This window comes from Macrotis lagotis, chromosome 2 (assembly GCF_037893015.1).
Source record: "Macrotis lagotis isolate mMagLag1 chromosome 2, bilby.v1.9.chrom.fasta, whole genome shotgun sequence".
NCBI lineage: Eukaryota > Metazoa > Chordata > Mammalia > Peramelemorphia > Peramelidae > Macrotis > Macrotis lagotis.
In genome coordinates, this window is record NC_133659.1 from 94214911 (window position 1) to 94231779 (window position 16869).

The 16869-nt window shown below is 31.7% G+C and overlaps 1 protein-coding gene and 1 pseudogene across 2 annotated transcripts in view; both read right to left on the reverse strand.

The window, feature by feature from the left end:
* KCNT2 (potassium sodium-activated channel subfamily T member 2) overlaps positions 1–16869 on the reverse strand; it is a 537465-nt gene that overhangs the window by 475012 nt on the left and 45584 nt on the right. The gene's annotated exons all lie outside the window — the stretch shown is intronic.
* Positions 2594–3725, reverse strand: LOC141510838 (COMM domain-containing protein 7 pseudogene; annotated as a pseudogene).

The window sequence follows — 16869 nt, forward strand, 5'->3', positions numbered from 1 at the left end:
TTGTATTTGTTTTCTTGAACATTATGGTATTTTGTATGTGCTTATATGTAGTAAATCCTATTGATCAACTTTTCTTTGTTTTAATCAATACCAAATAGTTTAAAGTTTAGTCATTCAGCTATTTAGCAAACAATAGCTAACCACATACAACATTTGAGGTACTATCCTAAACATTGAGAATGAAAAGAAAGGCAAAACAATCCTTCCCAGCAAGGAGCTCACATAGACCTAATGAATAAATGATCATTTGTTTGTAGTAATTTCAAAGCTTTCACTGCCCCCAAGTCACCCCACTCACTTCTTTTTTTCATCATTTCTCACAAGAATATTGATTGTATTTCTTCCTCAAAATGTTAAAAACTTTTTGCATAAGGTCATCCTTCAATTGTTTGGTCTGTCACTGCACAAGTAAATTAACTTAGGTAGGCTCAATTATTTTCCACAAATTTTGGTCAGTCTTGATTTTTCTAAATAATATTTTGTAGCTGTAGTCAAATAGTATGTATCTAGGTAAGTGAATTCTTAAATTTTTTTTATTTGTTATCAAAGATGAATTTTTTTTTCTTTTCCTGGGAATTGATAAAATAGGAAAAGGATTACTTGTGTGGATTCATTTTATATCCTGCTATTTTACTTAAGTTGTTGCCTAAATTTTAAGTTGTCTCTCTGTGACTCTATGTATGGACCACCACCTCTGCAAAAATTGTATTGTCTCTTTGTCTATGATTATTTGTTCAATATAATAATTGTCTTATTACTATGACTAGCATTTCTACAACTATGATAAATAATAGTGGTAAAAATGAATTCCAGTTTTTATTCAAAATTTTAATAAATTATTTATATTATCATATATAAAACTCTTGATTTAACAGATATCATTTTCCATAATATTGATTTACTCCAATAATCTGGTTTTTTAAAATGGAAATTTTTTTTATTTATTGAAATAAATGTGATATCCATTATGCTTGAATTTATATGGTCTATTGTGCTTGTAGCTTTACTAAGATTTAAACCCTGAATATATATATATATATATATATATGTATATATATATAGTAAAAATCCTACCTAGTGATTGTGTAGTTTTTTAATATGATGTCATGCTTACACTAATAGTTAAATTTCTGGTATTTCTTCAGTGATTCTTGTGATTTCTCCCTTTGCTATACCATTTTCTAATTTTACTAATCAAATAATATTAAGATTTATATATTTTATGGATTTTCATATTTCATTTCTCAATTTGATGCTTTGTTTTAAATATAATCTCTGAAATTACAATGTTTTATTTTGGTGTTTTGTGTATTTTTAGAATTTTTTCATAATGCATGCCCAAATAATATATTTCTCTTTTTCTATATTGTTCACAAAAGTGTTTAGAAACATAAAATTTTCCCCTTAGGATTTGACTGCATTTCCCCCCAAAAATTTGGTATGTTGGATTCCTTTTGTTTTATGAAATTTTGTTTTTCATAATTTGATCTTTGACCCATCACTTTTTTAATGCTATATTCTTTGAGCCATGACTGTATGTTTGTTGTAGTTGTCCACTTTAAAATGGATGCATTTGTACTTTTCTTCATTTTTAGGGGTGTGTTTTTTAGTTTCCTAATACCAGTTTTTTATTCTTTCTATACAGAGAGAGAGAGAGAGAGAGAGAGAGAGAGAGAGAAACACAACCCTCCTTTAAGATTCCATTAAATAATTGTCAGAGTACAATTATATTTATCTTTTTAAAAATTCTATTTAGGTCCTTAACATCTTTCTCGTTTGTTCATAGCCTAGATTTGTCTTGGTCTGATAGGGATACAATGAGATTCCTAGCTCTTCTACTTTGATGTACTTGAATTTTTTTTTATTTTTTTTCCATAAAAGCAACTAGTTAATCCCTTAGATACTAAAATACTTTACCACAGGGCACATGTATATTTACATAGACATGTAAATATACATGTGGATTCATAGTAATTAATATATATGTTTTTATTATCTATGATTTTTTGAAGCATATAGCTTCCCTTTTATCTCTTTTAATCACCCATTTTTTATTATTCTCTCAGAGAATGATTGCTAACCTAGATTATTTGCCTTCATCTAAAATAGTTCAGATTTGGTTCAGCTGCCTTTTTCAACTCCCTGTGAATATTTCTTTTTCAACATTTTCCTTGCAAACAATATATTGCTGAATTTGGATCTCTGTTGCTTTCTGCTATCCTCCTCTTATCTAATGGATGAATTCACCCATTTCACATTCATAATTATGCTCATTAATTGTGCATTCCCCTCCATCCTAACTTCTTATAACATTATTATGCTCCTGACTCTTTTTTTCAATACATCTTCTTCAAACCCTTTTTTAGACACTTAGATAAGGTTTAACTCTCTTCAGTGACTACTCTTTCAAGGAAGAAGACTTGTAAGGAAGCTCAGAAGATGATGAACTTCACAGGGCAGATGTAGGAGAAACTGAGTCAACGACTAAAGAATAGAAATATTTGAAATAGGAGTTCTTGATTTTACATACATATTGTAATAGGGCATGAGAAAATCCCTTTTATACATGTTAAATGCATATTTTTCTGTTTCTTTCAGACTCTTCAGGTTCTGACAGCTAGATCTTCCCCTGCCTAATTTCAGGTTAACTCCATTCTGTAGTAGGACTGTTGTTCTTGGAAGTTTGAGAAATGGGAATTCTAGAAGGCAGAAAAGGAGAAGCATCACTAACTGACTCAATTTCTCCCCTTCTCAATGGTTTAAATGCTTGAGACATGACCTGTGGGAGGAGTGGTTATTTCATGAATCATGAGTTTTTGTGGTAATTTTATTGGGTTCCCCAGTATCCTTTTGGGGGACACTCCAATCCTCAAGTTGTTATAGAGCAAGCTACAAGGATAAACACATTATCTCCTTCATTCTTCTTCCTTGACCTTCAGCAGAAACACTCCTTGCTGTCTTGGATACCTTCCATCTCACTCAGGAAGTTACAGAACTGAGGCAGAGCAAATTCTATATACACATTTTCAGTCTGGGATTCCTTTTTTAACCACCAACATCAATTCTAAAAAAAAATTCTCCACTTTCTGCAGTTCACTGATTCCTGAAATCACTCCAAATATTCATTCCACATCCATTAGCTAGTTGATCATCAACAGCTGTCCTATTGCCCATCTTGCAAGTACAGGAGATTTCTGTTTTGACTTCTCAGGAAAAATAAGTGGTTTTCTCTTCAATAAGCCCCAGAGTAATATAGTCTATTCTGATATTCTCAGCAGTTATATTCTTCAAGGCACCATTAGGCATTAGGAAAAGGCTTTTCACAATATTATTTAAGGGCTCAGGAATGATCTTATTGGTAGCAGCAAAATCAGACAGTTTAGCCAGGAATGTTTAAATCTCCTTGGATTGAACCAAACACTAGGTAATCACTTTGGTCAGCATTGCAAACTGCTCCACACTGAACTGGTTCAAATGCAGCATGTCACTCCCTGAAGACTCAGGAATGTGGGGTCCCATGTGAAGTGGGACACTTCAAGGCCACATGAATACCTATGTGCACTCCACCATTCAACCCTGGGTAGGTGCACCACCACAGCAGCTTCAGTTTCACTCCTGAACCTTCTATAAAAAGAGCTTTGAGAGAAAAGTTGATTCAACACAAATATCAATATGATACAGTCTGCTGCTATTCCATTTCTGCTCTTCTCTTCCCTTTCTTCCATGCCCTGATCACAGGGTTTTACCACATCTTTTCTTTCAATTATTCCTTCATAACCAGTCCTCCAAAATTAGTTTTGATCCCTGATTAAACCTACCTTGACACTTAATCTTCACCCCCCTCCTATTTACCACTTCATGTTCTTTTTTTAAAAAAGACTCAGAAAAGTCTTTTTTTTTTTTTAGGTTTTTGCAAGGTAGTGGGGTTAAGCGGCTTGCCCAAGGCCACACAGCTAGGTAATTATTAAGTGTCTGAGTCCAGATTTAAACTCAGATACTCCTGACCTCAGGGCCAGTGCTCTATCCACTGTGCCACCTAGCCACCCCTACCACTTGATCTTCTAGTAAATTTTATGTATTTCTGTTAGATTTTATGTATGTGATTATGTCTGTATATCCAATTGTCTTTGGTCTGGATTCAAATATGTCTATAGATCTAAATGAATAAATCTTCCAGTTTGTAAAGTCTTTTTGAACTCCCAAATTCTTTGATCTAGTGCTCATTATTCTTGCAGATGATGCTATGAGTTGTCCAGCTTCCATTCATTCAACCATCTTAAAGAGAATTCTCTGTCTTCTAAAATTTTATAGGTTGTCAGTCAGAAAAAAAGGACTTGTGTTCCTCATGAATCTAGAAAGCAAAACATGGAACAAGGAAGGGGTAGGAATTTGCATAGAGCCAATTAAGGGGAAAGTTTCCAAATAATTAGAACTATCCACATGTATATCAGGTATACCTTAGAAAGGATATGGATTCCCCTTGATCAGAAGTCTTAGAATAAAAGTTAGATAACTGCTTTACAAAGATGCTTTTAGAGTGATTATTTTTCAAGTTTGAGTTTCATTAGAGAGGTTCTGAAATCATTAGTATTTCTATAACCTCTCCATGATTCTAATTTTATGGATGATGAATAGAGTTGTTCTGACCAAAAAATTGGCTTGGTGTTGCCAACTAGGTATTGACCTTTCAAAACTTGTTATCTTCTCACAGCTGGCATATAATCTTCCAAAAAGGCATTCTGAAAACTTTTCCAGTATGGCAGGTCTTGTCAAAGCTGGTTGCTTGGTCTTCAAGAAAACTTTCATGCAATGATGAGGCATCAGAGAAGGATTTTGCATAAATATCGATAGTTTTTTTTAATGTAATTAAAAATTTGGCGATCAACATTTTAGATTTCTTCCTGGGCCAAAACCACTAGTTCCTACCTCTTCTGCTCTTTTCCCACTAAAAATAGAAGAAATTCAGTCATCTTAAAACATAAAGCTGTTTTTCTCTCCCATGAGTTTAACTCCCTTACTTGAAACCAGATTGGCTCACAAATAAGTACTTAATGACTGGCATAAACTAGTACATATAGTAATGTAAGTACAAACTCCATTAAGACAGCCCTTCACATATGGAATTTATGGCTCTATTTACTAGAGGAAACTGATACTGCTCCATTGGGTTCCACTTTAAGTCCAAGAAGTAATCAATCATTTCAACTATTTATACTTGAACCCCAGTTTTTTTATTTTTAAAATCACAGGTAAATTTTGCCTACCCAAAATTTTTTCAATTCATACTTATGGATATGACTTTAATATCTGTGTATCAGTAAACTCAAAAGTACAAATATAATTGTATAGATAAGAACACTATAAAAAGCAACTGGTATATACCCACACAATGAGCAAGCAGGTCATAATGCCATGTCTTCTAATACCAAATCCAGGACTGTTAAGAAGATAAAAGGAGATAAAAGAAGGGAAGATACCTTGGAATGCATGCAGTTAGAAGAATAAGTTTTATGTTCCAGGAGACATATAGTGAAAATCAAATAAAAACTTTTGTAAAAATGTTTCCAAGAAAAAAAATTATTCCTCTAGTTTAGTCTACCACCTCAAATATTTTTGGAAGTAGATAAAACATAAATCACAAAACACATACACACAGATCTACATACACATACAGAGACATGTAAATCTAATAAGATTATGAAAGATGAACTAAGCAATCTAAAATAATTACTTTAAAATGAGAAGCAAACAATATATCAAGTCCATGAAGACAAAAATGACGGTTGAAATGTGAATTTAATATGAAATTTCTGTAAAATAAAAATATACAAATATATACAAATACATACACATATGAATGTGTACATATGTAAACATCAGGTTTTTTATTTTTAATACCACAGGCAGATAATACCAACCCAAAATGCTTTTCAATCTCAATCTAAATGTTTTTAATATATGTGTGTGTGTGTGTGTGTGTGTGTGTGTGTGTGTATGTTTTCATCTTCTATTCCTTTTTATTTTCATATAGATAGCAATATGGAGAGAGATAGAAACCAACAAAGAAATGTAGACAGAGTAGCTATGAACTGGAACACTCTGTTCCATTTTGAAATAATTGGAAAAGATAGATGAAGCTATTTCTGTGACTTGATCATTTACTTTAAAATGCTGAAAGCACATAGTTGAAACATTTCAATTCCACAAACATTAAGCATCTCATAGGCATAAAGTACAGTGGTAGGTACTGGGGGGAGAATTTTTTTAATCAGTTAAATCTTTCATTTTATTCTCTATTAGTAGAGCATTATAAAAATGAAAATGAATAGAATATAAAATGAAACAAAATAATTCAAAGCATAAATAAAATGCTACAAGAGGATTAAAGATAATTATCGAAAAAATTTCTGGAAAGGCTTTATGAAGGAAGGGAACATTTGGATTGAGACTTAAAGAATGGACAGATTTTCAACTGGTGAAAATATTTCTAAGATATTAAGAAATGTGGAGAAAAGCACAAGGTAAATCATATTAAAGGTATACTTATGTATAAGCTAAGTGATATTGTTGATGGAGTCAGGAAATCATGAATTTGAATCTTGCCTAAGATAACTAGAAGTAGGACTCTGGGCAGGTCACTATATTACTCAAGCTGTTTCCTCAACTGCAAAATATGGGGAATTATAGCACCTTCTTCATAAATTTCAAGGGCAGCAAGATGGCAGAGTGCTGGGCCTAGAGTCAGGAAGACTGAATTCAAATCTGGTCTCAGAAACTTACTAGTTGTGTAATACTGGGCAAGTATTACTGAACTTTCTTTCCTTCAGTTCTTCATCAAGAAACTAAATGGTCTATATTAATTTCAAATGTTCTAAAATGGATGTGACATACTAGTCCAGGAACTTTGCCAAAACCAGCCCAAATGGCATCACCAAGAGTCAGACATAACTGAAACAAATGAAGAAAACCATCTCAAAAGATTGAGAAGCAAATGAGATAAAATAATAGATGTAAAATGCTTTAAATTTGTTTTATTATTTTTGCTAATATTTTAATTGCTGAAATCATATATGTGTGAATATGTAGCATCTCTTCTGGTAGAAATTCATCAATTCACACTTAAATTGACAGACTAGATCTCTAGAAAACAGTTGATTTCTCCTTTCAAGTTTCTAGTGATAACGCTGAATGTCTTTATATTTATTCTTTGCGTGCATATATGTATGTCTGTGTGTCTGTACATGTGTGCATACAGAAACACATACATGTAGAGAGAAAGAAAGAAAAAGTGAGAGATAGCTATGTTTGTAATTGTTTCTCATTGGATCATAAACTGATTGTGAGGAGGGATTGTTTCACTGTTTGTACTTGAAAGCCCCAATATTTAGCAGTGTCAGGCAGATAATAGATGTTTAATAAATAATTGTTGGTTGATTGGTAATGGTGTTGTTCATAAGCCCCCACTGCTGTGCTCCCTAATGATTGAGAATTTATGTTTATGCTTAGAATTTTTGTTTAGAAAGTGCATTTATTAAGCAGTTACAATAAGAGCTGTTAATACAAAAAAAAAAAATTCCCCCAAGCAGGGGATGTACTCCCGTCGCATACACAAGATTTTTGGGGAGAATGGGTTCAAAATTTAATGTGTATAGGTAGTAAGATAAAAGTGAAGGGATTTCAAGTATTGCCCTCAAGCCAACTTAAACTATCTTCTTGAGCTGCCATATTTTGCATACACATGAGAAACCCTGAACATGTCAAGGAGGAAGCCGCATCCCATTCCCATTTGAGTGGAAATAATTTCTTGTTTACACCCCTAGCTGGACTCCCTGTGTGAAGTCAAACAAACTACAAGATAGACACTAGCCTGAGAAATTCTGCAGCTGCAGCCCTTAAAAATAAGCAGAGCATGTAGAGAATATAATACTTTCTTTAAACTGTGTCTAGTATGTAGGTTCTTAGTGGGTCTATTGGGGTTCTCAGTATAGATTCTGTCATCCATTATAGCAGTGCTTATTCTGGGATTATTTCTGCTAGCTCCAGTGAATCCTGATACAAAAGAATATTCAGGTCTTCTGACCTTTCAAAGTTAACCTAGTAAATTTCATCACTAGATTCTAGTGATTCTCAGCACCTTTAACATGTGTCTTTTATATCTCCTTGTTTTATGTGTGTCTTCTACAACTTTCATTTCCTGATAACAAGAACAGTATGGAGGCATTCTTTATTAACCCTAAAAGACAATCTTTCTCAGGATCCTGAAACACTCAGTTCCTAAATTTCAAGTCCTATCCCAATGTACTTCCTGTCTCTAAACTAGCTTGCTGTTTTTCTGTGTAGTCCAGGACATGCAAGTAATCTTACCCCACCCCCAACCCTCCAAGTTTCCATGATCTGTTTTAACTGATTATGGATCTATTCATACCTATTTTATTTTGAATGATTTTATGTATATACATATATATATATATATATATATATATATATATATATATGGATCTTGAAATTCCTAAAGAAACTCAGTATGAGTAAAATTTATGTGTTCTTTGAACTGCTGAAAACTTTATGATTTTACAGTTCAAAAACAAGGAAGCAATATTGTCTTTCTTGTCTACTTGCCCATTCTTCTCTTTTCTTTTCTTCCCCATCTGGTACTCAGATACCACCAAAATATTTTGGAAATTAAAAACTTTTGATTGTGTAGATATAATAATAAAGTTATTAGGCAGAAAATGTCAATCACTCAAAAAACATTTATTAACCATCTATGTACAAAGCCCTGGAGATGTAGATGCAAAAAAATCAAATATTGATTTTTTGAGTTTTTCATTTTATTGAATTTTATCAAAGAAGACATGCAAATTTTCATTTGATAATTGCAATAGTTATGTAAAAACAGGATTAATATTATCCCCATTTTACAAATAAATGAAAATCACACAATTTTTGGCAAAAAAATTAAGCCCTTAATATTTACTGACTGACAGACTCAGAGATATAAAGGATTTGTCCAAGATCTCAAGGTTACTAATCAGAAATGGAAATGCAATTCTCCTGGCATCATAGAAAGGTAAAAACAGGATTTGAATTTCAACTCAGAAGACCTGAGTTGAATACTCTCTCTTCTATTCAATATATTTGTTTTAAGCACTTACTATATACCAAGTACTGTGCTAAGAGACAGGGATGCAAAAAGTGGAAAAAGAAAGTCCCTGCCCTCAAGGAGTTCACAATCTAATGGGGGGAGAAAACATGCAAGCCAACATTTGTAGGAGAAATTGGAAATAATTTTGAAAAAGAGTGCTGAAATTAAGAATGGTCATCAGAGCAGTGTGGGGAGGGAGGGAACAAAAAAAGTTCAGAACTTAAAATGGAACACCATCCCAAAAACTGAATTAATTTAAAATTTACCAAAAAAAGCGTGATTGGGGAAGGATTCCTGTAGAAGGTGAGATTTTACAGCTATTATTTTTGTGACCCAAGAAAAATCACTTTGTCTACTTTCCATTCAAATATCTAATTCTTTTTTCTGCTTTACTATGAAAATCCCTTTTATTTTAACAAAATAACGTAATGTTATTTATGCCCAGATCGTAACAAATGTAAAGAAATATTCAATACACTGAATTGACTTGTATTCCCTTAAAAGTGATTTTTATTGTGCCTCAATTTCCAGTATGTGCAAAAGGAAAATTAGTTGTTAGAGCTCACCTTAAAATAAAGGTTATTCATTATGGGGTAAACAATCAATTATGGGGTCCTTCTTCCCTCCCTCCTGAAGATGTACACTGGTAGAAAAAGTCAGATTAAATTATAACAACAATAACAAAATAATATAATTTTATAAAATGTTAAAACTTGAAAAGTGATTTAAATATATCACTTTGGTTGATTGTCATAATCTTGGGAGATAGGTGCTATTATTCCCATTTTACAGATAAGAAAACTTGAGCCAGAGAGGTTAAATGATTTGTCCAAAGTTACAAAGGTAATAAGAGACAACTCTTCCTTACACTAGCTGACCAAGCAACCTGCTGATGAACACAAATTCATAGATGAACCTCAATTTCAACGGTTTTTCTAATCCAGCAATCTACTTTTACCTTCCTCACAACTGATATATTCAAAGCATTTTGCTCACATGTAATGATGATAAAACTTAAAAGTGGCATAACCCTACAGATTAAGCTTTCTGCTTACCAAGTCCATAAAAACGACAGCCACAGCATCAAAGCACTAAAAGACATGTAAATCAAAATAATCTCACACTCAGAAATTTTGCAAAACATGATAAATATAATAAGAATAAACACAGTTGGAGGGGTTGTGGGAGAATAGGCACACAAATGCTTGTTGATAGAACTATGAAAAAAGCACAGCTTTTTTGGAAAACAATTTAGAATTAAAAGACAAAATAAAGTGACTAAATTATCCAAACCCCTTGACCCAGAGTTTTTACTACTGAGTATATACACCAAGGAGAACACTAAAAAAAAGGAAGATCCCACATGCACCAAAATATTGATAGAAGTGCTTTTTGTGTCACAGGGAATGCTAAATAGATCCATATACACAGGCAACTGGATAAACAAACAATGGTACATAAATATAATGTTACTGGGATATAAGAAATAATGAATGTAACAAACAAAAGAAGAATTAAAAGATGTTACTGTAGGCTGCATATTGATTTAGAAAACCATAAATTAATATTATTTATATTCTATTTTTATATATTTTATTAAACACTTTCCATTATATTTTAAAGTTATTTGACTGCACTTAGGAGTTTTGTTGGAAGACAAGTATTTGATGCCACTGATGTACAAGACCTGAGGAAAAATGAAATTAGTAGAGTCAGGAAATTAATATGAACAATCGCTACAATAATATAAATAAAAGAACAACCTTAAGACAATCAAAATATTGCAAAATTACAAAGAACAAGCAAAACTGCAAGAAAGAAATATGAGATACCTCCATCTATTCCTTTGCACAGGTGGGATGTCCATAAGTATGAAACATTTAACATAATTTGAATATTTTAGTCAACTTTATTGATGCTTTTTCTCTCCCTCAGATTTTTGCCTAATCTCTGTTTTTTTCACTCCCCCACACTATTCTCTTGATATTCATCTTTTTATCATTGTTTTTGTTGTTGTTGTTCTTGCTCTATAAAGTAATCCTTTGGTCGTTTGATTGATATGGAATGGAAAAAAATTGTGTTGCACTGTCATTTTTATCATACTGGTTCAACCTATCACTGAAAAAGTAATATCTCTCCAATTATTCAAGTCTACCTTTATGTTTAAAAATAAATTGCAGTTATATTTATAGAGTTCTTTGCGTGAAAAGGCAGATAGACTTACAACTTTTTCATAAATCATGAAGTTTTAAATGAACTTTCTATTCTGTCTGTGATAAATTCATAATGTATAGAAAATGTGAATGAGTTAAATGCTTTTCTTTTAAAATTTACAACTCTGATGAAATTAAGCTATTTAAATTACTTTTTAGTTTACTGGTGAGTGTTCTTTAAGTAAACTATTATATCCTTAATGAAAAGTAGTAATCTTCTTTCTTCTTTACTAATGTTGGTTCCCTTAGGTTATTTTTCTCATATTATTGTTATGGTCAGTATTTACAGCACTATATTAAAGAGCAATCTCAAAAAAACATTCATACTTTATTCCTGATACTATCGGAAATGTTTCTACTTTATATCCATAATAAATAAGCTTGCTATTTGATTTAGATAACTTTCATAATAAGGGAATATTCATCTTTCCTGTATTCTTGTGTTTTTTTCCTAAAGAAAAATAGGCATTATACCTTGTCAAAAACTTTTTCTGCATCAATTGATATAGTCAAAATTTTTGCCATTCTTTTTTATTAAGTGACTTATATTAGTTTTCCTCATATTGGATCAATGTTAGATTTTTTATTATAAACCCAACATAACTAAATGAATTGTTTATGTTAAGTAATGCAATGATGTTTGCATCAATATTAATCAGGAATACATCTAATCTTCCTGCTTTAATTCTTCTAATTATAAGCATAAAGACTATATATGAATGAGAAAAAGAATTTGGTGTCTTTGCTTTCCCTTTTTTTTTTTAACAAGTTATGTAGGGGGCAGTAGGTGGTGAAATGGATAGAGAATCAGTCCTGAAGTCAGGAGGACCTGAGTTCAAATTTAGCCTCAGACACTTAATAATTGCCTTTGTGACCTTGGACAAGTCACTTTTAACCACATTTCCATAAATAAAATTACAAATAATAAAAAAAGTTATACAATATTAGAATTAAATGTTTTGAATGTTTAATAGAATTAAAGTATAAATTCATTTCCTATCAGGGTTTTATTCTTTAGGACATCATTTATCACATGTTCAAATAAATTATGTTTTGCCTTTTATTCTCAGTTTTGTTATTTTCCACTTTTTAAAGTATCAAATCATTCATTAATCTTTTCAGTTTAATTGTCAAAGATTAATAGAAAGTTACTAATAATTTCCATTTTTCCTTCTTCATATATTGTGGATTTGCTTTTACTTTGATATGGATTATTTTTCTTTTTAAAAGTGAATTAGCTAATGGTTTTTTATTAAAATAGGTCTAATTTTATGATTTGTTTTAGTATTTAGCATTTTTTAAATAAAATTTGTTGGTTTTCTAATTATTGACTTTTTAAATGATTTATTTTCTACATGAAAGTGCTTAGAAATATACATTTCCCCCTAAAAGTTGGTTTTGCTGTATTCAGGAACTAAACATTTTGCTTTGGATTTTTGTGATGTTATATTATTTATTTGTAAGAAGGTTACATTGAGGTCTTTAATATTATCCTTTTATTATTTTTCTACTCTTTGAAATTCATTTAACTTTTCTTTAAAGTATTATCATTAGAAACTGATCCAACAGTTTTGGAGAGTAATTAGGAACTATGACCAAAAGACTATAATGCTTTGCACACCTTTTGGTCAACAATATATTACTAAGTATATTCCAAAGAGATCATATGAAAGAGAGATGGACCCACATGTACAAAAATATTTATAGTAGCTCCTTTTATGGTGGCAAAGAATTGAAAATTGAGGGGAAGCCCATCAGTTGGGGAATGAATGAATATAAACTCTGGTATATGAGTGTAATGGAATTTCTTTGTTCTATAATAAATGATGAGCAAGCATATTTCAGAAAAAGATGATGGACATACATGAACTGATGCTGAGTGAAGTGAGCAGAACCAGAAGTACACAATGTACAACATGTACACAAAGCAACATTGTGGAATGATCAACTTTGATAGACTTAGCACTTCTTAGCAATATAATGATCAAACATTATTTTTCTAAGCACTTTCATGTAGAAAATAAATCATTCCACAGAGTCTACATGGAGTCAGAATGCAGAACAAAGCATACAATTTTCACTTTTTTATTGTTTTTGTTTCTACTTTCCTGTGGTTTTTCTTTTTGTTCTCCCTTTTCGAAATATGACTAAGATGGAAATAGGTTTAACTTGATTGTTCAAGTATACCTTATATCAGATTACTTGGTATCTTGGGAAGGGGGGAGGAATGGAGAGAGAGTGAAAATTTTGAAATTGAAGCTTTACAAAATTTATCTTTACATATCAATGAAAAAATGAAATATTATTAAGAAGAAAATGTATTGGGGGTAAGCTAGATGGCACAGTAGCTAGAACTCTGGCCCTGGAGTCAAAAGAATTTGAGTTCAAATGTGACCACAGCCACTACTGTGTGATCTTAGGCAATTCACTTAATTCCACGGACTTGAAAAAACAAAAATAAACGAACAAAAGAAGAAGAAAAAAGTATTATCATTAGATTGTGAGATCCTTAAGGTCAAGGATAATCTTTGCCTTTCTTTCTAATCTGTTGCTTAGTCTTGTACTTGGCCCTTAAGAAATATTTTCTGACTAACTGCCTTTACTTTTGCTATTGTTGCAGTTGGCATTATTGTTGTTATGTTATACTGGGTCTCCCTCAAATTTGAAATGGAACAAATAATCAATAGTTCAATCTTAATAATTATTAGCAAAGAACCTTTAATATTCTTCATTTTTTCTGAGTTGACAGCTTACCTCTTCTTAGACATTTGGGTCACTCATTACTCTATGGTTCATATGCTATAGGGGTCAAGACACGCAACGGATTTTTGTTCTGCTGCAAAATTTATTTCACAGAGCTTTAGTACCTCCAACTTCAACCTCAGCCCCAGCAGCATGGATTATACTATGTGACATCATACCTTGTTCCCTTAAGTATTTATAATGCTATGCCATTTGGTATATATATGCATGGCATTGATATCATTTCATTGATATCTTTGAACATAAAGTAGTTCATATATATATATATATATGTATATATATATATGTATATTATATATCTATATATCTTTAAATCAAGTCTATTTTAGTGTAACAGATTTTTTATTCTAGCCCCTTATTTTACCTCTGGGTGAATCTTCATGTTTCAAGAGTGCTTCTTATACAAGAAGTAGCATGGTTTTGATTCTGTTTTTCAATCCATCCTGCCATCACCTACCATTTTGCGAATGAATTTATACCCCTTATATTCATTGTTGTGATGCGATTTTGAATTTATTCTATCCCATGCTATTACATAAGCACAACTGTTCTAGGTTTAATATAATCAACTAATTAATTTGTGTTCTTCTGCTTCTCTGCTCCTCTCCTCTTTCTCTCCCAAAGAGATGAATCACAGGTTTTTTATACTTCCTTTCATTTTGAATTTCTCTTCTCATTTCACTCTCTATGTTGTTTTATTTAGGAACATCCCTCAATAAATGTCCCCACTACCATCTCTCCTTTTCCCATCTTTTCTGTTGAGTCAAATGTATTTCTCCAACTAGTTTTGTGTGCTTAAATTTCTTTCCTACTTTGAGCAGTTTAAATGAAAGTGAACTTCAAGTGTTGCTCATTCAATCAACCCCTTACTTTTTTATTTGTCTTAACTTGCACATTCTAATCATGTAAAATAATTTCCCTCACTTTCCTCTCCTTTTTTCCTCCAGAGCACGTGTATCCAATCTGTGGTCCACATGCAGTCCCTTAAAGCCCATCTGGGTAATCTGGATTACATTGTAGCCTTAAAAAAATATAAAATTCTATATGCAGTCCTTAAGCTTTTGTTGGGTGATGGACCCAGAAGAGCTAAAAGGATCATCAAAACATAACAAAAAAACATACCTAGATCCTCTATTTTGTTTGATTCTCTTTATGATCCCTGACATTAGATTTCTGGTCAGACACTTGTATCTTCTCTCACTTGTAAAATTTAAATGCTATCATTATCTAGTTCCTAGTGGTTCCTTGCAACATATTTATATTTTTATGTTTCTCTTGACTCCTATGTTCATATTTTGAAGTTTCTACATACATCTCATCTTTTCATCAGGAATGCTTTTGCACATCCTTAATCTCACTTAAAATCCATTTTTCTTCCCATATAACTTTATTCAGTGTTACTGAGTAATTCTTAGCAATAATTCGATATCATTTATCATTGGAAATGCCTTATTCCAAGCTCTCTGTTTCTTTATTTTTTTTAGGCTTTTTTTTGCAAGGCAAATGGGGTTAAGTGGCTTGCCCAAGGCCACACAGCTGGGTAATTATTAAGTGTCTGAGACCGGATTTGAACCCAGGTACTCCTGACTCCAAGGCCGGTGCTTTATCCGCTATGCCACCTAGCCACCCCCTATGCCACCTAGCCATCCCTCTCTGTTTCTTTAAAGGTAAATGTTGTGTGGAACTAACTATAGTTCCATAGTATTTGAACAAACTTTCGTGGTGTTTGTAGTATCTTTTTCGTTCACCTAGAAGCCAAGAATTTGGGCCCTGAGATTTCAGGGAACTTTTATTTTGAATTTGTGTACTATTTCTATTTTCACTTTGTCTTCTTGTTTGAGGAGATCTAAAGTTTTCTTTCATGATTTCTTAAAATATCATATATATATATATATATATACACATATATAATTTATTTCTTTTTTGGTCATATTATACTGGTAGTCCAATGATTTAAAAAACAAATCTCTCATTGAACTTTTTTTCTTCCAGATCAAATTTTTAAGAGATATTTTACATTGATTTCTATTTTTCTATCCTTTAACTCTCAATATTTCTTGTTGTCCCATAGTCACTATGAGCTGCTTTTTTTGGTACGTTCTAATTTTCAAAGTATTCTTGATTTTAGAGTATAGTTCTAAATGTTAAATAATTGAATAGCAGGGTACCTTGCACAATGTTACAAAATTCTTGGACAGAAAGAAAATGGATAAGAACTTACTATTTGGCAAAAATTGTTGGGAAAACTGCAAAATACTATGGCAAAAAATTGACAGAGACCCACATCTCACAACCTACACCAAAATAAATCAAAATGGGTATAAGATTTAGACATAAAAGGCAACACCATAGATAAATTAATAGACCAAGAAATACTCTATCAGATCTATGGAAAGGGGATAAATTTATGACCAAACGAGAATTAGAGTACATTATAAACTGCAAAATGAATGATTTTGACCATATTAAATTTAAAAAGTTTTGCTCCCATAAAATCAATGCTGCCAAAATTAGAAGGCCAGCAGAATGTTGGGACACAATCTTCACAACTAGGAGTTCTGACAAAGGTCTCATTTCTAAAATATATAGAGAGTTACATCAAATTTATAAGGTTACCAGTCATCGTTCCCCAAATGAAAAATGGTCAAAGGATATAAATAGACAGTTTTCAGTTTTCAAATAAAGAAATTAGTTATATATATATATATATATATATATATATATATATATATATATATATACATATAT